This window comes from Schistocerca piceifrons, chromosome 4, assembly GCF_021461385.2.
Source record: "Schistocerca piceifrons isolate TAMUIC-IGC-003096 chromosome 4, iqSchPice1.1, whole genome shotgun sequence".
NCBI lineage: Eukaryota > Metazoa > Arthropoda > Insecta > Orthoptera > Acrididae > Schistocerca > Schistocerca piceifrons.
The window spans coordinates 350,897,386-350,923,419 of NC_060141.1; the positions used below are offsets into that span (position 1 = coordinate 350,897,386).

At 41.9% G+C, this 26,034-nt stretch overlaps 1 protein-coding gene across 2 annotated transcripts in view; it reads left to right on the forward strand.

Annotated features, from left to right (window-relative positions):
* LOC124794701 (WD repeat-containing protein 47) overlaps window positions 1–26,034 on the forward strand; it is a 699,296-nt gene that overhangs the window by 93,241 nt on the left and 580,021 nt on the right. The window contains exon 2 of one of the 2 annotated variants that reach the window (XM_047258268.1): window positions 24,357–24,414. The exons of the other annotated variant lie outside the window; for it this stretch is intronic. The gene's annotated coding sequence lies outside the window, so the exon portion shown is untranslated. The remainder of the gene's footprint in view (window positions 1–24,356; window positions 24,415–26,034) is intronic. 2 annotated transcript variants of the gene reach the window in all.

Genomic DNA, 26,034 nt, shown 5'->3' on the forward strand with positions numbered 1-26,034 from the left:
CACAAGTCATTGGCTTGTACATCGGTACAGCGTAAAGGAAATTCTTCCGTCATGAAATAAAAATGAACAAAATTAAAAAGTACGGTAGTCTAATAGTATATTCCCATATGTGTTATAAAGCAAAAGATAAAATACAAATGTAGAAAAAAACTACACCGTGAGCTGTAGAGTATACATATTTGTGACAATGATATTGGTTCCTATCTTTGTATTTTATCTTTTGCTTTATAACACACTAGCTTATTGCCAGCTGCTTCACTCTTGCAGACTGTGTGGTGTGCACAGATATTTTTTTTCTTTTCTCTAGTCGATTTTTATGGCGTTTACAAATTGCAATATCTTCTAAACGTAATTAAGACCATGGAAGCATGGTCTTTCCCGCATGTATTTTTAACCAGAAAGAGATTCTGGTAGCTGGTACTTTGGTGGTCTCTGTTAAACCTACCTTTTATATCATGTGATGATATTTCCATAGAAACCTTCATCTCCCAACATCTTTTTTAACAGCCAAATACCAGTTTTCATAGATTTAACTTTCAAAATGTTTTACTGTATTTTCATTAAAATTTTCATCCTCTATTTCATCCTCTTAGGGGTTGAATTTCCAAAAACATTGAAACAGTTTTTTTTATTTCTAACCGAGAAATCAAATACCAATTTTCATTTAAGTAGCTTTAAAAACGCTTTATTACTGATTGAGTAATGATTTATTTTTTTAAAAATCTTTCACCAAGTATTTTACCCTCCTAGTGGTTGAATTTCCAAAAATGTGTAATTTTATTTCTGAACAAGAAACGAAATACTAATTTTCTTAGTTATAGCTTCAAAACTGCCTTAATAGCGACATAATTTCAAGAAGCCTTTCATCCCTATTTCACCCCCTTACTAAAACATGTCTGTAGTATAAGATAAACACTCACTCCAAATTCGAGGTTTCTATCCTCAGCGATCTGGGCTGGGAGATGTTGAGTCAGTGAATCAGACAGGCCCTATATCGCTCCGATAGAGGTTGAATTTCCAACAAATATTGAAACGCGTACATTTTTATGTCGAAACGAGAAGCCAAATACAAATTTTGATAGATTTAGCTTCAAAAATTCTTTCATAATGAAATTTTTCCATGAAAACTTCCATCTCTTATTTCACCCCCTTAGGGGTCGAATTTCCGAAAATATTAAAAGAAAGTTTTTATTTCTAACCGAGAAACAAAATACCTATTTGACCCCCTTTGGGGTGGAATTTCGAACAATCGCTTCTTAAACGATGCCTATAGCATAAGACCAATACCCACTTCATATTTCAAGTTTCTCTCCTTAGCGGTCTGGATTGGTCGATGATGAATAAGTCAGTCAGGAGGTTTCCTTTTCTTTATAGAAATAACGTATATGGAATGTATTAATTGAAGGTGGTTTTAATTTTGTTGATTACTCACTCCCGTATGCGATCATGGGTCCTGAGACATAGCGTCCGATCATGGGTCCTGAGACATAGCGTCAATCAGTAAAAGCGTGGCGAAGATGATACAGTGATATCCGTCCTAGAGGTATCGAAGAGCACAAGTTATTGTGGCAGAATGTTGCCGTGGCGGTAAATTCTGTACGAAATCCGGTGATTTGTGGGTGAGGAGTAGCACGGGCGTGAAGCGCTCGCCGCTGAGGGAAGCAGGCAGGAGGGGACCCCGGAGGGTGGACGCAGGGCGCAATTTGGCTGAGTGCGTCGCGGCGCGGCGCGCAGCCGGAATGCGGCGTGTCCCTTCTGGCTGCCGGTGCCGAGAAAGTGGCGCGAGCGTGACTCCGCAACGGAAGCGCCAGCTCCGGAGGCGTCTCGTCTCTCCCAGAACTGCATTCTTATTACATTTCGTGCTTTTAGAAACAACTCTGTTGCAAGGAAAGTGCAATCGCAGTAGGCTTGTGCACATTTGCAGACGCCTCTAATATCTGGAGGAGTTTCAGTATAATTCAATTTTATCAAGTACTGTCTGGTGATCTGCCTCCTCATAGATTGTTATGTCTCCCCCAACCCCTTTGATACCGGCAGTTCCAACTTCCATTTCTCCGAGGTGTCTTGAAAAAATAAGCTGCAACTTTTTTTCTTTTAAGGAATTTCTTTTATTCGTCTATATCTTCGGAAAACTCCCTGTGAAGCGATTGTTTATTAGTGTACGATCAGTAAACATCACACCTTCGATGCTTGAAACAACCGAACTCCCCATGTACAGAACGACATATACCCGAACGGTATGTCGTGCAACGATATACCTTTCCAGGTACATTCAAAGGATATGTTAAAAACTGCCCGCAAAATCTGTTGCGAATAGAGTGAGTAGTAAAGCAGTAGTAAATTAAAACGCCTTGCTTGATGCCGCAGTTTTACTTCATGAACAGCGAGAATGCAGTAAACGATTAACATCATTTTGTGGGGGACGTCAGCGAAACAATGTTGAACGTTTGCTATTTTGTGTAAAGTTTATTGCAAATGAATAAGTGCTCCTATTCTCAAATACTGTATGAATGTAGCCTCCTATCTGCGCACGGTGGATTACGCTGCCTTAAGACAGTTTCTAATTTTAGCTGTAGATCTGTTGTGCTAAACTTGTAACATAACATTGTAGCTCTTAATGTTGGTTTGTTGGTTGATTTGGGGGACTGGAGCAAACTGCGAGGTCATCGGTCCCCTTTGGATTAGGGAAGAAAGTCGGCCGCGCCCTTTCAGAGGAACCAGCCCGGCATTCGCCTGGAGCGATTTAGGGAAACCACGGAAAACCTGTATCATGATGGCCGGACCCTAGTTTCAACCGTCGTCTTCGACTTCAATGTGGTAACCACTGCGCCACCTCGCTCAGTCAAACTCATAATCTGTAAAATGACAGCATTTTAAATTTTTAAATTTTGTCAGTAACTGTATGAAATACTGAAAATCAAACTTTTGTTCAAGCCGCTAGATAAGTAGCCAGCAACTGGGCTCGAACACCTTGTTAGCCGTTTAGTAGTACACTGATGTGAGAAATGTCATGGAATACCTCCTAATATCGTGTCGGACCTCCTTTTGCCCGGCACAGTGCAGCAACTCGATAGGGCATGCGCTCAAAAGTCATTGAAAATCCCCTGCTGAAATATTGAGCCATGCTGCCTCCATAGCCGTCCATAATTGCGAAAGTGTTGCAGGCGCAGGATTTTGTGCATGAACTGACCTCTCGATTATCTCACATAAATGTTTTATGGGTGGCCGAATCACTCGCTCGAACTGTCCAGAATGTTTTTCAAACCAATCGCAAATAATTGTGGCACGGTGCGTTGTCATCCATAAAAATTCCATCTTTTTTTGGGAACATGAAGTCCATGATGGCTGCAAATGCTCTCAGGGTAGCCGAACATACCATTACCAGTCAATGATCGGTTCGGTTCAGTTGGACCAGAGAACCCAGTCCATTCAATGTAGACACAGCCCAAGCCAATATGGAGCCACCACCAGATTGCACAGTGCCTTGTTGACAACTTGGGTTCATATCTTCGTGAGGTCTACGCCACACTCGCACTGTACCATCAGCTCTTCCCAACTGAAGTCGGGACTCATCTAACAAGGCCACGGTTTTCCAGTCGTCTAGGATCCAACCGATATGGTCACGAGCTCAGGAGAGGCGCTGCGGGCGATGTCGTGCTGTTAGTAAATGCACTCCCGTCGTGTGTCTGGTGCCAAAGCCCATTAACGCCACATTTCGCCGCACTGTTCTAACGGATACGTTCGTTATACGTCCCACATTGATTTCTGCGTATATTTCACGCAGTGTTGCTTGTTTGTTACCACAGACAACTCTACGCAAACGCCGCTGTTCTCGGTCGTTAAGCGAAGGCCGTCGTCCACTGCACCGACCGTGGTGAGGAGTAATGCCTGAAATATAGTATTCTCGGCACACTCTTGTCGCTGTGGGTCTCGGAATATTGATTCCCCTAACGATTTCCTAAATGGAATACCCCATGCGTCTAGCTCCAATTACCATTCCGCGTTCAAAGGCTGTTAATTCCCGTTGCGCGGCCATAATCACGTCGGAAACTCTCATATGAATCACCTGTGTACGCCATACTCTCGCTATCTGTGTGTGTGTGCGTATCGCTGTCACATGACTTTTGTCACCTTAGTGTATAGATGCCAACTTTTCTTCCAATCCTCCAAACACTGCTTGAACTCGACATTTGCGATAAGTTTTAACGTTCTCAGCGCTGAGTTTTAATTTCATCTGAGCTTGTAAAACGACGGCCCTTCAAGGTTTTATTTTTGGCAACAGAAAATGTTCTTTTTTGGACCATGTCTGACCAGTATAGAGGCTGGGACATCGTTGCAGTATTGTTTTGGACCAGAAATTCACTAAAACTCATGAAGGGTGGGCAGATGGATTATCGTGATCAACAAATCTTTCTTTCTTTTTTTCGAACTGCTTCATGCAAACGGCATTGAACTAGTAAGTAGCATTTCAGATTGACTGTTCTACCGTACGGCAAAAATTCGTGCTACACTATCTCGTTAAAATCGAAGAACGCAGTGAGTATGTTTGAACGCACTTCTGGAACTTTTTTTTTTTTTCGCCCAAAATGCTTCCACTGGAACGACTGAGCCTTATTTTCGACGCCACATCCGTAAATCGCTGGTTCATCACCTTCACGTTTCAGTAATTGAGCACAGCTGTTGACTTCATCTAAGGGCTGCTGAGCAACTTGCGTTCACACACAATGTATTTTATTTCGAGCAGAGTACAATTTCTGAAGACTGTTGCATCGTTTGTATCTTCAGAGTAACATAAAAAAATTATATGAAATGGGAGGAACGATTAGAATCAGTACTAGGGAAGAGGAATAATTTGTTGGAAGAGTTTTCGAAATGTGATAGATCTTTAAAGGGAGTCACATACAAAATAGTAACGTTATCAGTGCTGGAACGCTGATCCAGTGTGGAGTCCTTATCATAGAGGCAACAGAACAAACGTCAAACTAATTCAGGGACATGGTGCTAGGATATTAACAGACCGATATAGTCCATACGGAAGTGTTACAGAAATGCTTAGGGAACTTAAATGAAGTTTTGGAAGATATGTGAATCTATTCTGGTGAAATCCGATTGGTTACTCAAAGGAGACAGTCCAACAATTCTGTTGCAACTGTCATTTATCCCGTGTAGGGACCAGTAGCAGCTAAACAAGATGAAACAGAAATGGAGAAAGAAGAGGACAAGGTGGAAGAGGAAAATGTCGCCGTGGTAAATGGGGGTAACTCGCCGTAACTCTGTTGTCTCGGCGATATAGAGAGGAACGCTTTCCATTCTTGTCGATAGCTTTTTATATCATGCAGCAAACTCTTCCCTTTTATATGTCGTGGGCTTTTATGAGAACAGTAACTCAATGGAGGACGCTTAATGGAACGCCTGAAAGAGAGGGGAACAATAGCAGCCTTTCCTTGTGGTGCCTGTCTGTCAGTAGGCTAACAGCTGCATGCAGCAGCCAGGGAAGAGATGGTGAGATGCGGAAATTCTATCCGAGCAGTTTTATGGAATTGTTCCGTTAGAATAGGTATGCGTGCGCAGTTTGGCAAAATTTTATTGAAGACCTGCGTAACTTTATTTCGATGAGCATTCTGTGTGTGGCATCAGTATTAATTTAAATGATAATACTTTTTTCGGCTGTCATGTTTGTAGCACTTAGCTATTACCATACATCTTTTTGTCTACTTTGACTGGGAGGAATGTCATACATTGGAAACCTGTTTATCTGGTTCTCGTTAACCGGTATCTCCGGTACACTATTTGATGCTCCAGAAGTAATAGCGGCAACAATCAACAGCGACAGTCATTAAGTCTAAATTCAGCCAAGCTTCATACGCGGTTCATGGCACGGTCTCAGTTAACAAGTTACAGTTGAATTATACAATACTTCTTTGCCCCCGTGTATTGTGGATGTGAAATGACATCTACATGGTACTCTGCAAGCCACATTACGGCGCGTAGCGCAGGGTGCCCCGTACCACTACTAGTCATTTTCCTTCATATTCCTCTCGCAAATAGAGCGAGGGAAAAAACTACTGTCGATGTGCCTCCGTACGACCCATAATTTTTCGAATCTTATCTTCTTGTTCTAAGGCGCAAAGTATGTTGGCGGCAGTAGAATCGTTATGCAGTCAGGTTCAGATGCCCGTTCTCTAAATTTTCTGAACAGTGTTCCTCGAAAAGAATGTCTCCTTCTCTCCAGGGATTCCCATTTGACTTCCCGAAGTATCTTCGTAAGACTTGGTTGTTGTTGAAACTACCAGTAACAAATCTAGCACAGGGAAAGAATTTTCTTGGTTGTGTCCATGGACAGTGTCGATCCGTCGGAGATCGCTGATGCATTTGCAAACATTCCAGGATACTCAGACTTAAGTGTTAATGTCATAAATGACTTGCTGCGAAATGACAGTGACGCTAGCTGTAGCATGATTTATAATAGCGAAATTATCACGGTCTGTTCGTCTGCAGACAGTGGCGATAGGCGTGTTGTATTGGCTAAGTAATTTGGTTCTCTGTCTGAAGGCATTCCGATACATACAGCGGCAACAACGCTGCTAGACAAAATGATGGTTTATTCGGAACGCCAGGCGGAAACGGTTTCGGTTGAAATGATACTGGTGAAAAGGCTGCCCGATCTCGCTGTGCGTTAAACACATACGAATCTGCCGTAATATGTCTGACGAAAATTTGTATGAAAATAATGTATAATTTTTGTGTTCGTTTGTGTTCATGGTATTTCAATGATGTCACTCTAATTTTTGTACGAGTTTGCGGATTTTTCGGTAATCTAGATGACCCACGGTCCCACCGAGTCCGAATATACGAGGTTCCACTGTATGACAAAGCAGGAACGGCAAAGTTGTCGCAAAAAAGAACGGGATTCAATCTAACTCTGGTTACAGAGAGATTTTGGTACCTTGTGGTTTCAAGTAAATACTCTGCACGATGGTTTGCTACGCAAATAATCTGTGGAGCATCGATGATTTCCTGAAAAAAAAAAAAAACGCATGCGATGTGTATGTACAATAGCACCGCTTGTCTCTCCCCTTCTCTAGTTAGTGGATCCATTAGACGGCGGTATTCCTGTTGCACAGACATCTGTATTCGCTGAATCTCAGACTGTGACCAAAGAACAGCTAATGGTTAGCAGCTTACGACTGTGTCATGTGTTTCAGAATTATGTTTTATTTGTTGCCCTGTTATTAAACTTGTTCGATGGCGGCTTGTAATGTTTTCTGTTTCTTTTTTTTTTTTCAGAATAGGGGTTTATATTTATACTTTGTTTTAAGCTAGTTCTAAAGTCTTGTTATAAAATCTAATGTCACATAATGTACGAGGGTAATCACAAAAGTTAGCAAAATCAGTTATGGCAAGTATTGCGTATCGAAAGGATAGTAACTGAGGACCAGTACAGCAACGTGTAGGAACATTACAGTTAATATCTTGGTTATCCGTGGAACTCCATAGACACGGAGCATATAGTACAGATATTTCCTGTGTTCATTCAGTTTACCAATTCACTCTCCAGATTGCGGTAATTTACGAGGGCTGTTCAATAAAGAATGATCATAATTTTTATGGTCATAATTTCTCGCGCTACAATTTAATCTTGTGATATTCTCTTACCTTAATGTGCAACAAACACTCCGTAGTAGTTTCATCGTTGGGACTCCTGGTTCCCGCCTGTGAGAGGCAGGCAGGGTCAAACATGTTCAGTATCGCCTACCGCTACAATGGAGGTACACGTGAGGAACAATATGCTGCTTTGAAATTCTGCTTTCGTCTCAATAAATCTTCGGCTGAAGCCTATACAATGTTACAGGCGGGCCTCGTGATGACTGGGTGTTGTGTGATGTCCTTAGGTAGTTAGGTTTAAGTAGTTCTAAGTTCTAGGGGACTGATGACCATAGATGTTAAGTCCCATAGTGCTCAGAGCCATTTTGTTACAGGCGGCCTATGGAGAGTCTGTTCTTCCCTACAGCACAGCTCGAAGGTGGTTTAAAATGTTTAAAAGAGGGGAGACAATCAGTTTCAAAGGAAGGTGCTCAGTTACTGCTCGTACGGCAGAAAACATCAACACCGCTGTTCTCATTGCGAGAGAGGATCGACGAATTACCTTCAGATCATTTTCTGAAATTCTGAACATTTCACTGGATGCCACCCACACGTTGATAACAGAAAAAATACTCAGGACACGTGTTGGTGCGCGACGGCTTCAAAGACTGTTGATTGCCGAAGAAAAGGACATTCGCGTGCAGGTCTGCATGCATTTAAAGTTGATGTTAGAGGAATATCCGGCGTGTCTTTCAAATGTAATCACTGCTTATGAAACTTGGCTACATCATTTTGATTCTGAGAGCAAACAGCAAAGCTCAGTGTGGAAATCTCCTTTATCACCAACACCCAAAAAAGCAAAAGTGGTTGCTTCTGCTGGGGCAGTTATGGTCATCTCATTCTTTGATATTCATGGAATGGTTTATCAGCATGTTGTAACTGCACACACATCAGTAACTGGACAGTACTACAGGGGTGTCCTGAAAGTATTGCAAGTCCGTATCAGGCGCAAAAGATCACATTTGCGTGAAGCAGGCTGGATGCTGCACCACGATAATGCGCGGCCGCACATTGCCAATGTTGTTGCTGAATATCTTGCAAAAATCAACGTGAAGTGCATCCCTCACCCTCCCTGTAGTCCGGATTTAGCCCCATGTGACTTTTTTCTGTTCTCTAACATGAAGAAACGCCTTCGTGGGAGGCATTATTAATCATGAGATGCAGTGGTAAAGGCTGCGGAGGCGGTTTTGAAGGAACTCTCAAAAAATGGTTTCCAGCGTGTATTTGAAGACTGGCTGAAACGCTGGGACAAGTGCATCGCATTCACGGGCGACTACTTTGAGAAGGACCATAAAAATTATGAGAATGAGTAAAAGTATGTTGTCAAAAAAAAGATCATTCTTTTTGAACAGCCCTCGTATGTAGTAGCGCGTTCCATGACTAAGTGGCTTTGGCTTACACGGTGACACAGAAGCTGGCTGGTCTGTTAAATTTCTGCTGTGGCATCAAGCAACGGGTAAACACGATTTTAGGAGAACTGCTTCGTACAAGCGGACAGGCAGTGAAACACCGTTCTGTTCGTACACATTATTCAGCATTTGGCATTGATCTGGGACGTTGCTGGAGATACAAATGCCATGCCGTCCGCCAAGAGAAGTCGGTGGCGGGGGCTCTGATCTCAAGCGGCTCCACGCTAATGAGGAACAGGATTACAAAGCTCAGCTCACGACGGTACCGCTTTATTAACGTCGTTATAACTCGGAAGCTGATAATGTTATTAGGTAACGATGCAATTAAACGAATAAGCACCATTCACCATCAGGTTGTATCTGTATCGTGACACCACGGTATCTTCTTTGATGTCAAGACTTCGTTCTGTTCTTTGTGTGATAACTCTGAATTTATTTAAAAGTCACAGAAAGCGTAGCACATTTACGCAAAGGCTTAGCATATCTGACATGGGTTTCCGCAGAAATTTATCCCGGGGGGGATAAGATTATAATATTAACCTATTTGACGCAAATCATTCGGTGAATTTGGAGACGTATCGTGCCTCCAGTAATCAAATTCGTCAAGTAGTACTCTAAACGTACTGTACCCCAAACGGTTAATAGTTTTTCACTCATTCCTGAAGGTAAATTGCTTTCAGACCAAAAATGTAAGCATATTTCATTAGTAAGTTCAAAGTACGTCCTTTTTATTATTAATATGAATTAATATACCACCTCTTCAGTGGCAGTGACTTGAAATTACACTCTCATACGCCTACACATTCACGGAGTTAGCCGGCCGAAGTGGCCGTGCGGTTAAAGGCGCTGCAGTCTGGAACCGCAAAACCGCTACGGTCGCAGGTTCGAATCCTGCCTGGGGCATGGATGTTTGTGATGTCCTTAGGTTAGTTAGGTTTAACTAGTTCTAAGTTCTAGGGGACTAATGACCTCGGCAGTTGAGTCCCATAGTGCTCAGAGCCATTTGAACCATTTTGAACCATTCACGGAGTTCGGAGAAATACAACTAGAAAATCTTTGGAGAATATGTTTCTATTCCAGTAATATTAGGGTAAAAATGAAAATTAAAAATAGAAAAGAGAACGACAGCAAAAATCTTACTGTATATTAAGAAAAATAATACAGCAGAAAATGTCTTCTGTTACTTCTCTTGAAAATGGAAAAAAAGGAGAACTACACGGTTAAAAATTTTTTACGCTGTTTTGGTAAATCCGCTATACATTGCTTACGAAACCTAACATCGGACCATGCTAATGACTTTATTAGAGTATTTTCATGCCCCCAAATTTTTAACATTGATATTTGTACGTAATTAAAATGAAGCGAGGTGGTGCACACTGGACTCGCATTCGGGAGGGCCACTATTCAAACCCGCGTCATGATTTAGGTTTTCCGTAATTTCCCTAAACCACTCCACACAATTGCCGAGATGGTTCCTTTGAAACGACACGGCCGATTTCCTTCTCCATCCTTGAAAATTTAGGCGCTCATGATCTGTCACTAATCAATGCCTTCGACGTCGACAGGACGTCAAACCCAAACCTTCCATCCATTTTGATATGATGTAATTAAAGTTGAACAAAATGTGTTATAAAAGCTATATTTTAGGTGTTTGCGTGAAGTATAATCATTAAGTGTAATTCAGTGCCTGCATTCAACTAGGTGAATGGGGGGAAACCTTCGAAAACCGCCCGCAAATAGGCCAAATACAGCACTAAGGACAGTACTTGTCTCCGGTGTTGTGCAGCCATGCCTATTGGGTTGAACAATTTGCAACAGTATGACTACATGTCCCACTGTTTTGCATAAAATTCCAAATCATACAAACTCCGAGAGCAGCAAATCTTCTCGACGTAGAAACTTCAAGCCTTTCTTCCTTTTCTAGAAACACATAATGGTTTTTAAAAATGTCACTCTCTTTCTTGCTATTGCATCTGCATCCACGAAGATAAACACACCTTTAGTATGAAACGTCGCTATTTTACAAAGTTCAAATCACTCTGCTGTGTAAGACTTATTATAGCCTGACCACATGTCTTATTTGCGCACGGTCAAAACGTTAACTTCTTGTGTCGTTCAAGTTGTGCAGGAGAGGCAGGAGCACCCTTGTTGGTGTTGGGGACGGATTTATTAGTGTGCTTCAGTTCCATTTACGTTCCACTGCTGAGGAAGGAGAGAAGTATCCTGGATTATTTCGAAACTGTTCTGCAAAGGTTTCCATCCGTATGACTGCAAGACAACGCAGAAACTAACTGCAACCCCACCCCGCGTGGAGGAACGGGCGCACTTTCTCGTGAAAAATTCTGACAGACTGGCAGATGTAAGTTACACCGTAGTTGCTAAAGCCGAGATACAGGGTGACGGTTATTCAACTATATGAAATAAAATCGTCAGAACTTCTGAACGGTTTGCCTTAGGACGTTCAAACTGTACAGTTGGCCGCAGGGAATGATGGGAATTAATATGCGCAATATGGTTATCTTTAGCGACGAAGCCCACTTTCATTTGGATTGGTTCGTCAATAAGCAAAATTGGCGCATCTGGGGGACTGAGAATCCGCATTTCGCGATCGAGAAGTATCTTCATCCTCAACGGGTGACAGTGCGGTGTGTAATATCCAGACACTGAATAATCTGTCCGATGTTCTTTGATGGCACAGTGACTACCGATCGGTACTTGAAGGTTTCATCCCCATTATCCAAACTTTAATAAGCCACGGCTGCAAAATACTAACAAGAATTCTTTACAGACGAATGGAAAAACTGGTAGAAGCCGACCTCGGGGAAGGTCAGTTTGGATTCCGTAGAAATATTGGAACACGTGAGGCAATACTGACCCTACGACTTGTCTTAGAAAATAGATTAAGGAAAGGCAAACCTACGTTTCTAGTATTTGTAGACTTAGAGAAAGCTTTTGACAATGTTGACTGGAATACTCTCTTTCAAATTCTGAAGGTGGCAGGGGTAAAATACAGGGAGCGAAAGGCTATTTACAATTTGTACAGAAACCAGATGGCAGTTATAAAGAGTCGAGGGGCATGAAAGGGAAGCAGTGGTTGGGAAGGGAGTGAGACAAGGTTGTAGCCTCTCCCCGACGCTATTCAATCTGTATATTGAGCAAGCAGTAATGGAAACAAAAGATAAATTCGGAGTAGGTATTAAAATCCATGTAGAAGAAAGAAAAACTTTTAGGTTCGCCAATGACATTGTAACTCTGTCAGAGACAGCAAAGGACTTGGAAGAGCAGTTGAACGGAATGGACAGTGTCTTGAAAGGAGGATATAAGATGAACATCAACAAAAGCAAAACGAGGATAATGGAATGTAGTCGAATTAAGTCTGGTGATGCTGCGGGAATTAGATTAGGAAATGAGACGCTTAAAGTAGTAAATGAGTTTTGCTATTTGGGGAGCAAAATAACGGAGGATGGTCGAATTAGAGAGGATATAAAATGTAGACTGGCAATGGGAAGGAAAGCGTTTCTGAAGAAGAGAAATTTGTTAACATCGAGTATAGATTTAAGTGTCAGGAAGTCGTTTCTGAAAGTATTTGTATGGAGTGTTGCCATGCATCGAAGTGAAACGAGGACGATAAATAGTTTGCACGAGAAGAGAAGAGAAGGTTTCGAAATGTGGTGCTACAGAAGAATGCTGAAGATCAGATGGGTAGATCACATAACTAATGAGGAGGTATTGAATAGAATTGGGGAAAAGAGAAATTTGTGGCACGACTTTACTAGTAGAAGGGATCGGTTGGTAGGGCATATTCTGAGGCATCAAGGGACCACTGAAGCGTGCACAGGATAGAGTAGCATGGAGAGCTGCATCAAACCAATCTCTGGACTGACGACCACAACAACAATATCCGAAGTGGCCCTGATTTCGACAAGGTGTGGTTCATGCAAGACGACTTCGATCCCGTCGAAGCAGGAGAGTGTTCGATGTCCTGGCCGAGCACTGTGGGGACTGCATTCTGGCTCTGGGGTACCCAGAGGCCCCTGGCATGGGCCTCGATTGGCCGCTATATTCTCCGGATCTGAACACATGCCACTCCTATTTGTGGGGCTAAATTAAAGACAAGATGTACAGCAATAACCCGAAAACCATTGCTGAGCTGAAAAAATCCATTTGGGAGGTCATCGACAGCATCGATGTTCCGACACTTCAGTGGGTCATGCAGAATTTCGCTATTCGTCTGCGCCACATCATCGCAAATGATGCCAGTCATATTGATCATGTCATATCCTAAATCCCAATATCAATAGTGATGTTTACCTGTTGAATAAAGTGTGTGCACGCCGTAGTTTCTAACTAATTTACGTTTGTTTTCATATAGTTCAATAAGTGTCGCCCTTTATTTCCTTCGGTTGTGCTAAATCTGCGGTTTAGTAGAATTGCAGGCAATCATTATTAGAGATGGAAAGTAATAAATTAAAAGTGTGTATCCTAGATTCCAAGAGTTTTCATTTCGCATGTTGGTGCTTCAGTTTCCTATTTGTCGACTTCTTTTTGGTTCAGATTGTGACGTTGACCTTGACTTTAAACGCTACTACTTGCAGAGAATACTATAAACGCATTTCCCAACACACAGTTCCAGATTAAAGAGTATTCTCTCGAGTTTTCACTGAATTGCATGAGTCGTGTTGAGTTCCCGGCAGTAATATTTCATCAGAACGCGCAAATGAACAAGGTGTGGGTGAGGTAAAATACGTTATTAAGTAGGTGGAACGTAGTCCTTCAACAAGCACATGCAGAATCTAAACCTAACATTCCCCGGAAGACGGATCGGCAGACATACGTTTCTTGGACAACTCCTCGGACCTTACCCCTTAAAATTTTTTTCCTGTGGGGAATGGTTGAAAGACGAAATCTACAGATAAAAAGGAAACACAAGAGACGAATTTCTCGCGCTGCCCTCATAAAAGAACGCTAAGACACTCTCAGATGTCAAGAGATGTCGGAAGGGCATTTAAGTTGATGGAGGAATTTATGAAAATCAGTCTTGAACGCAACTATTTGCTTTTGCCTTAACATCTTCTATAAGAATTTGTTGTAGTTACATGCTAACAGCTGTATCTCTGTAGCCAATAAAAACTTAACAAATATTATACGGAATACTGTATTCGAAGTAGTTTGTACTACACCGCCTCCTAATATATTTACTATTCCTCCTGAAATAACATATAATGTCATCTCAAGATGTCCTACTAATTGTATACAATATTATCAGGAACTCTTTCGATTCTCTTCCCGCCCGGTTTCAATGCAGTTATGCGTAATTCAAGAAAATAACCATCAGTGTTGGGTATTTACTATTACTTCCACGGACTGTAGAGAAACTGCGTGACAGGGACACTAAATACCCACAAACATGTAGCTAATAACTGATAATTACATGGTATTAACACCGGCGTAAACATTCTCTTTATTCTCTTTTCTAGTATATTACAAGTAATTTGTATCTGCGTACGCCGTGCGAACGTATTGTTCCGGACGTGTCTGTAAGGAAGACACCAATAACGTTCCTGCGGTGTATTTTGGAAGCTGCACCCTGTATTATCCAGACACAGGAGGGAGTATATAATGAGTGTGGGATGAGGGAGCGGGAAGCTAATTCTGTTGCAGCAGAAATAGTAGCGGGGATTGAGTGGTTAGGGTGTTCGGAAGACGAGGTTCAGTGCGCCGACGTCTGAAGAGCACGGCAGTGCCCCATCTGGCTTGGCATCGCTTCCGTGTGCTCGAAAGCGAGATCGGGCGGTCGTAGGCCGGTAAGTCGGCAGTGCGTTCGCGTAATACCGTACCATAGGCAAGCATACAGATTGTAAGTAAAAGAAAGGAGTTTTACGTCTATCTGTGAAATAGTTATTTTTCGTACTTATTCTTAAAACAGGCAGTACCTCTTAGAGGGATCCCGCTCAATGGTTAAGACAACTACTCGCGAGAATTCTGATTCCAATCTCACACCTGCTATCCTAGCTAAGCTTTTCTATTGTTCCCAGAACTACTTCAGTACTAACATTACCCCCCCCCCCCCCTCCCAATTTTCATCACCACCATGAACTACGGCTTCTAATGCCCTAGCTGTTGTGAAACAGCTAACCTTATAAAAACAAAATGTACATATTTTGTAGAACTGGGACGTAATATATTCTAAACTAGCAGCATTGTAGATTCCATTCAAAATATTCCAAGTTCTGGGATGTTTATTTGACTCTTGGTTTCTGCCTTTTAAAAGATCTGAGCTATTTTTATGCTCCTAAAAAGCACATGAAATAAGAAACTAACATTCGTCTACAAATGGTCATTACGGAACAATCGAATACGTAGTACTTTTGTGCAGTGTGTAAGATGTTTGTGGACCTCAAATTGCCTACCAGCGACACACTTTAAAGTAATTTTGCTAAAACGACCAACATTCGTTTGGAGAAAATGTATTCTTTTTTCTTTGACGACCAAATAAAAGCTAATTCAACATGCAAAAAAATAAGAAAATAAAGACACTGGCCTGACTTTGGTCGTTTTGTGCTGAGGAGACCAGGTGAGCGAGTGAATTATTTTGCTGTAAAGGGGAAAGAATTTAGTAAACCTCATTTTTACTGATACCTGTTGTGTCCAGCATGGCCGGACAGTTTCATGAGTAAGGAAGACCATAGGCTATCAGAAAACGCGCACACATGTTTTTGTGGGCAGCTTTGACATCGTGTGCGAATATCTGTTATGGAGTGAAATAAATTAATTGAAAAATTAATTTAAATTTTTTCCTTCAATTACTAAAAATAGTGCCTCTGAGCACTATGGGACTTAACTTCTGAGGTCATAAGTCCCCTAGAACTTAGAACTACTTAAACCTAACTAACCTAAGGACATCACACACATCTATGCCTGAGGCAAGATTCGAACCTGCGACCGTCGCGGTCGCGCGGTTCCAGACTGTAGCGCCTAGAACCGCTTGGCTACTCTGGCCGGCCCTTCAATTACTGTTTCAGAGTTTACTTAATAGATCTCGTATGCTTCAGCACGGAATGTAACCACTAGTGAATATGCGATCGGAGTTAGAAAGTCTTCTGCCTTGTATCTGTCGCATGCACTCGTTAATTTCTTCCTGTAATATGAATTGTGTCTTACTCCTTAACATTTTCGGGCGTCGTTTGTGCCCCACCTTTCCTTCGTTTGACAAGAGGAGGGAGGAAGGAATATTAATGCTTAACGGTCTTCCGTGGGCGAGGTTGTTAGAAGTGGCCTAAAAGGATGTGTAAGGAAACAGTCTACGTCCTTGTGAAGCAAACCATGGATAGCCTAAATGTGTATGGCCAGTCAGGTGCCATCCTTCTGTTCAATTACAAGGAACTCTTCAAACAATAATACCATCTTGCAAGTGATAAATACACTACAGTTCGTGTTTTCGCTGAAACGACGCTGACGACATAACTATAAATGCTAATTTTAAAATCTTACATTAGTTGTACGGTCGCAGGTTCGAATCCTGCCTCGGGCATGGATGTGAGTGATGTCCTTAGGTTAGTTAGGTTTAAGTAATTCTAAGTTCTAGGGGACTGATGACCTCAGAAGTCCCATAGTGCTCGTAGCCATTTGAACCATTGTTTTGGGAGGGAGCAATGTGAGCGAGACTATCATATCCTCACTCGTTGCTGATTGGTCGTGGTCTGCCTTAATGTGGTTTATAAACCGGTTTCTACACTTGTGTATAAAAATGCGCAGCCAGTTCTGTATGTCCATCTCGTAATCACAAACACTTACGATGCATACATAACACTGCACGAAGTTCATACCATCCCAACAGTTGGTGGACACTACTTGACTCTCTTAGGATAACTGGTGTTTCTTGGTGATAGGAGGAGAATCTGACGAAGGAATTAAAATACTTTACTGATTCGCGAATGGATTAATTCCAACATTACCGGACCTCCCGCAGGCAGGAAAATACCAAGGAAGGCGAACTTAAAACCGTATGTTAATGGAACCTTCCGTTGCTTCTTTATATAACAATTTCATATTTAAGGATGAAAAGTAGATAAATTGCGTTATGGTCCGCAATTATTTGTTTAGTGCTAATCGGTTTCCGATTTATGAACTGTAAATATTAGTGGAACCAGTGACTTTGCTGTTGCACTTGATGGGACATGGCAACGTCGAGGACATGGTTCCTTGAATGGTGTTGGAAGTGCTACTTCTGTGGAGAATGGAAAAGTTGTTGATGTTGAGTGCTTATCTAAGTACGGCAAAAAGTTGTTGATGTTGAGTGCTTATCTAAGTACTGCCACACCTGCCATGATAACACTGAAGGACATATTGAACATCAGTGTTCTAAGAATTATGATGGTTACAGTGGAGGTATGGAATGTGATGGAGCTCCAAAAATATTTCAGAGGTCGGTGCCCGTTTATAACGTTAGATGTACGAAGTACCTAGGCGATGGGCACTCTAAAGCTTTCAATAAAATTAATGAGTTAAGTGATTATAGTGACACCTTGGTAACAAAACTGGAGTGTTTTGGACATGTGGAAAATAGGTTGGGTGCTAGATTGAGGAAGCTACGAAGAGAAATGAAAGGAAAGTGCTGTCTGATGGAAAATCTCTGTCTGGCCGAGGCAGATTGACAGACACTGAAATAGACCTCCTTCAGAGTTATTATGGACCGGACATTAGACGAACTGCACCTCTGAGTGATGTTACAGCAATGAGAAAAGCTGTATGGGCCACTTACTTTCATAAGTCGTCCACAGATGACCACCCTGTTCACGGACTTTGGCCTAAAGGAGCAGGTTATTGGTGTGGTTGTCAAAAAGCAAAAGAAAGTGGTCAAATATACCACTATAAGCATTCTCTTCCTGAGCCTGTTATGAATGAAATAAAACCAATTTTTAGAGACCTGAGTGACCCTGTTTTGCTTAGTAAATGTCTTCATGGGGCACTCAGAACACAAATGAAAGTTTCAACCTTTGCATATGGTAAGGATTATCCAACAATGTTTTTGTAGGACTAAATTCATTAAAAGTTAGTATACTAGATGAAGTCATATGTTTCAATGATGGAGTGATAGGAAGGTTGGAAGTCATGAGAAATTTAGGCATAAAATGTGGCTCTAATATGGAAGATCAATTGCTCGCTTGTGACAGACAACAGATGCATGAAGCTGTAAGATTCGCTCTTCAAGTTACCAAAGGAGCAAGAAGTGTTAAAAGGAATGCCAAGAGGAAGCTTAAAGATGAAGAAATGCTGCAGGATGAAGACTATGCTTCAGGAATGTTCTGAGGCACAGTTCAATTGGACTCGTATCTTCATTCGCAATCTCCCGCAAGTTGTATTTTTCAGAATTCAGGTACAAATATTTCCTAAAGTTTATACAGCATTGCTCTAATTTTTTTCTGTAACATGCAATTGTCCATACTTATGTAGTAGACCTAAACTTTATTGTAGAATCAACTAAATTATAGAAAAAATATTTTTATTAGGAAAAAATTATAAAAATTAAAATGTAAGATGTGATATTTTTTTGTTCTTGTAATATACATAGTAGGTGAAATTAAATAGGTCTAGTACCTCAGCCATCATGTCATGCATATCTGGTAAACATTTGGTCTCCTTCAAATGTATAACATTGGATTAAATGGTACCTCAATTTGAGGAAGAATTTTGGGGAAAAATGCTTCAATTTCTTTGTAATTTGTTAATAGCCTTAAGCAGGTTCAAAAATATTCAAAATACTTCTAATTTGTTTAGAACGTGTGCTGCATTGCCTGATATCAACAAAAAATCTGTGAAACATATACATTATAAACAGTGCCTCAAAGAAATCTGTGTTGGTTTTTACCTAATATTGAGCCGGGAAAGTACCCTGTATCGTTAAATAAATCTGCTTCATTGTGTGCTGTTTTGTTTCCCGATCTTACTTGATTTAATGCAATACTGCTGACAATAGAGATTTTAACGCTTCTGGGAAATTCTTATATTGTCAGTTATGATGTCCGGAGCTCAAACATGCGTTATGTGAGGAAACAATAAAAGCGAAAATAGGTACCTGCTAAGAACTTAGACTTTTGTCTTGAAATTGGCGTAATTCGTTAAGGGCGTTGGCAAAGACACGCGCACTGTCTTTGTTGAAAGCAGCGATTTATTTGAATTTAATGCAACATTTCAAATTACTTGTTGAAGAGGTATTGATAAAATCATTGCTAAACGACCCGTAACCAGTGATCTTAATCGTTCCCATGTTACTGATGCACTTTCCGTGAAGCTTCGAGAATGAGAAAGTTGTTATCAGATTCGTCATTCGAAGAAAGTTTTCTTACGTTTCATCATACCGATGCGAACGATGTACTAGAAACAGAGCACGAGGTTGGAGTGGATGGGGAAAGGAAATAGACCGTATTGTTTTAAAATTAAACACCGCGGTACACGCCTAAAGCGATTTTTAAGGAAATCAGGGAAAACCTTCATGTGGATGTCGCTACAGGGATTTGAAACTCGCTTTCCTGAATTGGAATCCTGCATGTTAACATCGCTCTATAATTGATCACTGGAGGATTATGATACTCCATTCGCTATGTGTTACTTAGTGTCATTAAGCACTACTAACGCTTTGTATAAATCGCGTAGGTCATACGGAAGAAAAACTCAACGCTCATTGAGACGTCGACGACAGCTACCAACGTTGAGTAACGTTTTTAGCGAGATGTTTTCGCATTAATGTAGCGGCATCGGTACAGGCGAGGTTGACATAGTGAAAGAAAAAAGGGCTAATTAGTATCGTGTAAGAAATGTATTTTGTCGTTAGAATTTTTTATCCATGCACGGTAATGAATACTGAGTGTCTGTTAACACGAGCGTAGCTTCGCTACGTATTCGGTAAAAACACGAGCGTAAATAGATTTTTCTGTAAGTCGTCAATTAATGCTCTCACGAAACTATATGTCTCGGTCGTTTCTACCCAAGATCTAGTTATCAACGTGGCGAATTGTCTATTGAAGTCCTCTTCAAGCCGAGCGTTGTGTTAGCGCCGGTGGATATGGAATCATAAGAGCATCTGAATCAACCACTGTCACGATAATTAAACAGCAGTTATCTTTGACTGGAAGTCAGTTAAATATTTATTAATAAAACAATACTTAAATACAATAGTATGCCAGACTATGCAGATAAGGATACAGCATATGGTTGCACTGTTTTTTCTTCTATTTCGTTTTTTTCCTACGTGCCGTGCCCCAGCTACCCAGACCACCATTCTGGCAGTACCCTGGCTGTGTCACTTCAGCGGCCTGAACATGGCTCTTAGAACAAATTTCGAGCTGCGACGGTACAAGGAGACCCTTTTCCTGGCTAAATAGCAATGTACAATGAAATTAGAATGGCCCACTCGGTACTCTAGAAAGAAGGACGAATAACAGAGTGACTCCAGACATACTCACTGTTAAAGAAAAAAAACTTGAACACGCGTACCATCCTCCGGAATGGTAAAGGGGAACATATAGACCTGTTTGTGCCTCAATAACATGTCGTAAGTTCTCGTATCTGCTATGAGAGGTCCAGAAAAACTATATCGAGCTGGAAAGAAAATAAAATATTACGCAGCACGATAACGCCTTTACGAACATTGAGGACGACGCCAAGGAACTGGTCTCGTTCTTAAGGCGAATAGTTCTGGCAGTCAGCCTCCGTGACCTCGTGGCTGCGTTGCTCTCTCTTGAAGGTGAGGTCGTGGGTTCGACTCTCACCTCCGACACGGACTTGGGTTTCAAACGAGGCATGACTTTGCGTTTTCTACGTAACTATTGGATCTGTGGTAACAACATGAGAATAAACAGTAGTATATATAACAGTGGGTGGTTTCCGTATTATAGCCTTTCCATCAAACATCTAGGGGTGATAAGATCACTTCATGGGGAACAAATTTCGTTACGGACAAAATGTTCGCTTGCACTTTCCTCGTCGCTAGTCGTCTTTTTATTGAATTCGCCGGCCCTGGGACGACGAGGTTTGACCAAACTAGCAGGCTCTACTAACAAGGAGTGCTGCATCTGCGTATACCTTAAGAACGAGTGGCTGGACGCGATCGACAGCGCGGACTACCCCCTTTCACATGAAATAACTATACGTAACACACACTGCATACGCTCACCGCAGAATGCCAACGCCCTGCCACCTCTTACGGGTATAACCAGCAAAAGACGCTTAGCGTCACATCAGCGAACATTTTGTCTCTAACAGAAGTTGTCTCCATGACGTAATCTATCACCCCTACACGTTTGATGCAAAGACTTTGAAACACCACGTATATAATAGTGGTTTGTTTCCACACTAACATTTCAAAGCCAGTACTTTGGTAGGACACACAAGCCCATTCCCATGCCAGAGGGTTACAGTAGGTGATTCTAATGGAAATGGGAGGGGGGAGGGGAGAGACCTCTTGATTACATCGTACAGAGGGTTAAAGGAACCTGCCAGCGTAGGTACCAGTCGTTCACGCTGTGCAGCCATTAGTGCTCATAAAGAAACAATTTTAATGAATCGCCTTATGGCTCCTCAGCAACGCGCAGTGAGAAAACCTGGTGAGTTAAAGTCTGCAATCGGCTCGGCAAAATGTATTTCGGAAGACCCAATGATTACATAACTATTACATCATGACGTTTTTGACTAAAGACTTCGAGGCAACTCTTATTCCATTTGAAAAAACCAAGTTGATAGCGGTATCTCGGCAACTGGTATAGCTATGACAAAAGACTGTAAGTCGTTTTGTGAAGACTTTCGTACTATTCTGGGCGAAAGCAGAATCATAACATGTCAGCAGCTCCGAAAATATTTGAAGCTTAGAGAACGAGAGACGGTGACACGATGGTTGAGGGAGCAGGTTAAATCCTGCTTAAACACTGCAATGAAAAACCTCAAATACTAGAGAATGGAAATAAGCGCTGATTATGTGGAATAGTTACCAAAGGTAAATTAATAAATTATACAATACTTCGTAAGTTCTACCCTTCAACATTTTTTTGTAAAGCTTATACACTGCTCAAAAGAATTAAAAGAACGTGACTTTGGGCTTTGCCATACTCCACTGAGCACCAATTGAGGACTGGGTATGTTACCAAATTATACCTTTATCTTTCACAAACTAAGTACACATCAAAACATAATTACATCTTCGTTCGTGTACATGACAGTGTCGAAAACAAAATGAACCAAGTCATTCATCCCTTCGTCTTGGGTGCTATTCGGTGGACTTGAGAGCTTCGATAACATGTGGGGCCTCCGTGAGCCATTTATCAATTCCTGACACCTGCAGAGGCCACCCTTTGGTATCCGTTCCCGCCCTTGAGAGTTCTCGGAGAGCCTGTGATGGAATAGGACGACCCAAACATGTCCGTCAAGCACGTCCCAAGTACGCACCATGGGGTTTAGGTCGGGACTCTCCGCCTACCGTTCGACTACTTCAGTATCCATGCTTCCCAAAACATTCCTACTGATCGCGCCTTATAGGGACTGATATTAGAATTCAGAGCCACTACCGTATGCAGCAGCCACCACATGGTCCAATAAGATCTGTTCGATGTACTGCCTGGCGGTAAGACGACCATGGACAACAACAAGACTCGCATGGCTGTGAAGACTGAAGCCTCCCCACAACATCACAGAACCTTGGAAATCTGCCAATTTCCTGACAGCATTTGGCAGGTACCGCTAACCACGAGTCTCCGCACGCGAACAAGGCCATCAATTTGCGTCAGAGGATATCTGGATTCGTCTGTGAATAACACGTTTCGCATGTGGGCTTTCGGAAGTTGCCACTCGACATGAAAACAGCGGAAATGATGACGAGCTACAAGATTCTGCCGTGTCAAGCGAGGTACTCGAACAGGACGTCTGGGTCGTAAGATCTTTCCTCTGAACCTGTTCATTACAGTAGAGATTGAAAATACCGCTTAAGTTCTAAATTTCTTTATTTTCACATTACCGGTTTCGGACTGTTATAAGCCCATCTTCAGGTGTCGTAGCTACAGCTTATAACAGTCCGGAACCGGTCGTGTGAAAATAAAGAAATTTACAACTTCAGCGATATTTTCAACCTCTGCTATAGTGCTCAGTTGCAGATGTTCTTCCAACTGGAGTGTTTGCTGTTCATTACAGTCTGATCGGACACAGCGACTCCAGTGCCCCTTCTGACACCGTCTTGCAGGACTCTGGCGGTATCCGTACGACGCCGCCACGCAGAGATGACCAGATATCGGTCTTCACCTGGGGCTGTAATGCGGCGGCAACCTCGTCCAACTACTATTGTGTACTGACTGACCTGTTTCCCTGTAAACTGTCCACAGCCTGTGAATGATCGATACATGGAGAGACATTGGCATCTGTAGCAACACGACCGAAAGTCCATCCTTTTTGGATCAAACAGACCACCCCTGCAACTTGCACAGCATTAAGATTGCCTGTGCTTGGTTGAATTCAACGTCCACAAATGGCAACTGCCATCTGTGCACGTGACTAGAAAATGCCACCTGACACTGTAATGTATGAAACAGTCAATAGCTGGCGAATTATTTCAATTATCGCCTGCACTGTAAGCAAAGATCTCAGACCATGCTATAAGACCACAGGTAGTGCCCGTATCACAATAGACTTATCGGACGTTGGTTCACATGTTCCCGCAAATCTTTTGAATATAATATAATATGTCAACGATTTGTTGTCGAGACGTGTGTGTATTTCGTCAATAGTTGTTCAAAATATAATTTCTAAGAGCATAAGCTTCGTACAAGCTGTTGTTTGTGTACACTCAATTGTTCAAAACCAGATTTGGTTCAAAAAATGGCTCTGAGCACTATGGGACTCAACTGCTGAGGTCATTAGTCCCCTAGAACTTAGAACTAGTTAAACCTAACTAACCTAAGGACATCACAAACATCCATGCCCGAGGCAGGATTCGAACCTACGACCGTAGCGGTCTTGCGGTTCCAGACTGCAGCGCCTTTAACCGCACGGCCACTTCGGCCGGCAAAACCAGATTTCCGTGCCATAATACGTAAGACAGAGTACTTGTATTCTTGAAGGAGCCAGGTCCATATCCTAGTTTGAAAATTTTGGCAATACGTTTGTTGTGATAACTTGAGCGTCTGTCGAGATTCACATTGGAATTTGTTACTAATGAGATTGACACCTGGTGTGTATGTGCGTGTTTTTTTTTTTTCTGTGGGCATTGTTTGCAAGACTACAGTCTCGTGTCTGGCTTTACAGCGTGGCCTTGTTCTGTTGCAGGTCTGTGGGCTGCAGCATTCATGTAGGCGACGTGGGCGTCGCCCTGTCAGCTGCCCTGGTGAGTCAAACAACGTATCCGCATTCTGCCTGTGCATCGACAAAAAGATTCTTACATTTTCCGGAATAATCGCGAATTCACAGAACAAATGGAGTTTCATACATAATGTAAGGTATGCTTCAGACGCAGAATGGAGTTGATTGCATTGCTACGAAGTCGTTTTTCATGCGAATTCCGATGTGAGTAGCTGTCCATTGAAGTTATCGACCATGACAGCGTGAATTATTCGCTCTAAGATGGAATAACTACACTACGTGCGGTCTATGACCGCTTCTCAGAGCTAGTGAAGGTCGACATAACTTGATTGAATGATAGATTGTGATTGTTAGACTAATTACCTCATGTAACTACGTCGTCAGTCCTAAATTCTCTCTCCAGGCGCAGTCATGGCACATACCCTCCAATGGTTGCGCCGTTTTATTGTGTTCAACACGTGGTTTATTTTAACTGCCTATTGTTTCCGATCAGCTTCTGGGAATATTGGCGACAGCTGTTCGTCGCGACGAACTCGTACCGCCTGCCCATCCCCAATCCTTTGTTGTGGGTACACACAGCGTTTTCAGATAGAGATTTCGAAATTCCGCCATAGAAGGAAAAAAAAAAATTCCTGAGAATGATAGAATCCGGCAACTTTTCTCCAAACATCGCAACACTGCCTATTCCTTTAAAATTTTGTTATCAATGTGGGCAGCTTGAAAAGGTGGAACTGTGTGTTCGGAGCGATAAAATTATCGTACTTATCAAAAAATTATAGTACATAAACTGAATAATAGTCTGACCAGCAAAGTAAAAGGCCTGCTCTAGGAGCGCCACATTCGCTTTCCTATGCTTGTTTCATTGTTCCACTGATATACCATTGACGCACCACCAATATCTCCAACAAAAAGAAAGGTCATCGAATGATTTGACGATAGAGTGACATCTGTTGAATATCAAGAAAATTAAGTATGTGCGGTTTGAACTAAAATATCAGAGATGGCATTAGTAGTAAGACTGGGCCCATAAAATACTTCCCCAGTTTCCCCCTATACCGAAATTTTCTTCCTCAAAAATTCCCTCATATAATGTTTTCCCCTAATATTACGAAAAAAAATCTGAAGTTGCTGGGTACGTAAACTACTTTATCAGTACGTGCACTGCTGTTGTACTAAATGCTACACACGACCGGTGGAGGGTTAATACGTGCTCGGGTTTTCGTGGGCTCCACGCAGTTGTAAGGACTACTGACAGAAAGCACAACAAAAAAAAATATGACGGCGACAGGAAATGTTTTAGTCAGCAGTCATTCAAATGGTGTTATACCGCCTTGTATCTCTTCCAGTCTTGTGATAACTTTTTTGTCTCGGTTTTTGTAAGATAATCTACAGGGTGTCAACTATTGAACTATATGGGGAAAAAACGTAAATTAGTTAGAAACTACGGCGTGCACACACTTTATTCAACACGTAAACGGCCCTACAGATATTCGGGTTTAAGTCATCACATGTTCTATATGTTTACCATCATTGGCATGATATGGCGCAGACGAATGGTGAAATTCTCTGCATGACCCGCTGAAGTGTCGGTCCATAGATGCTGTCGATGACCTCGTGAATGGCAGTTTTCAGCTCAGAGCCCAAA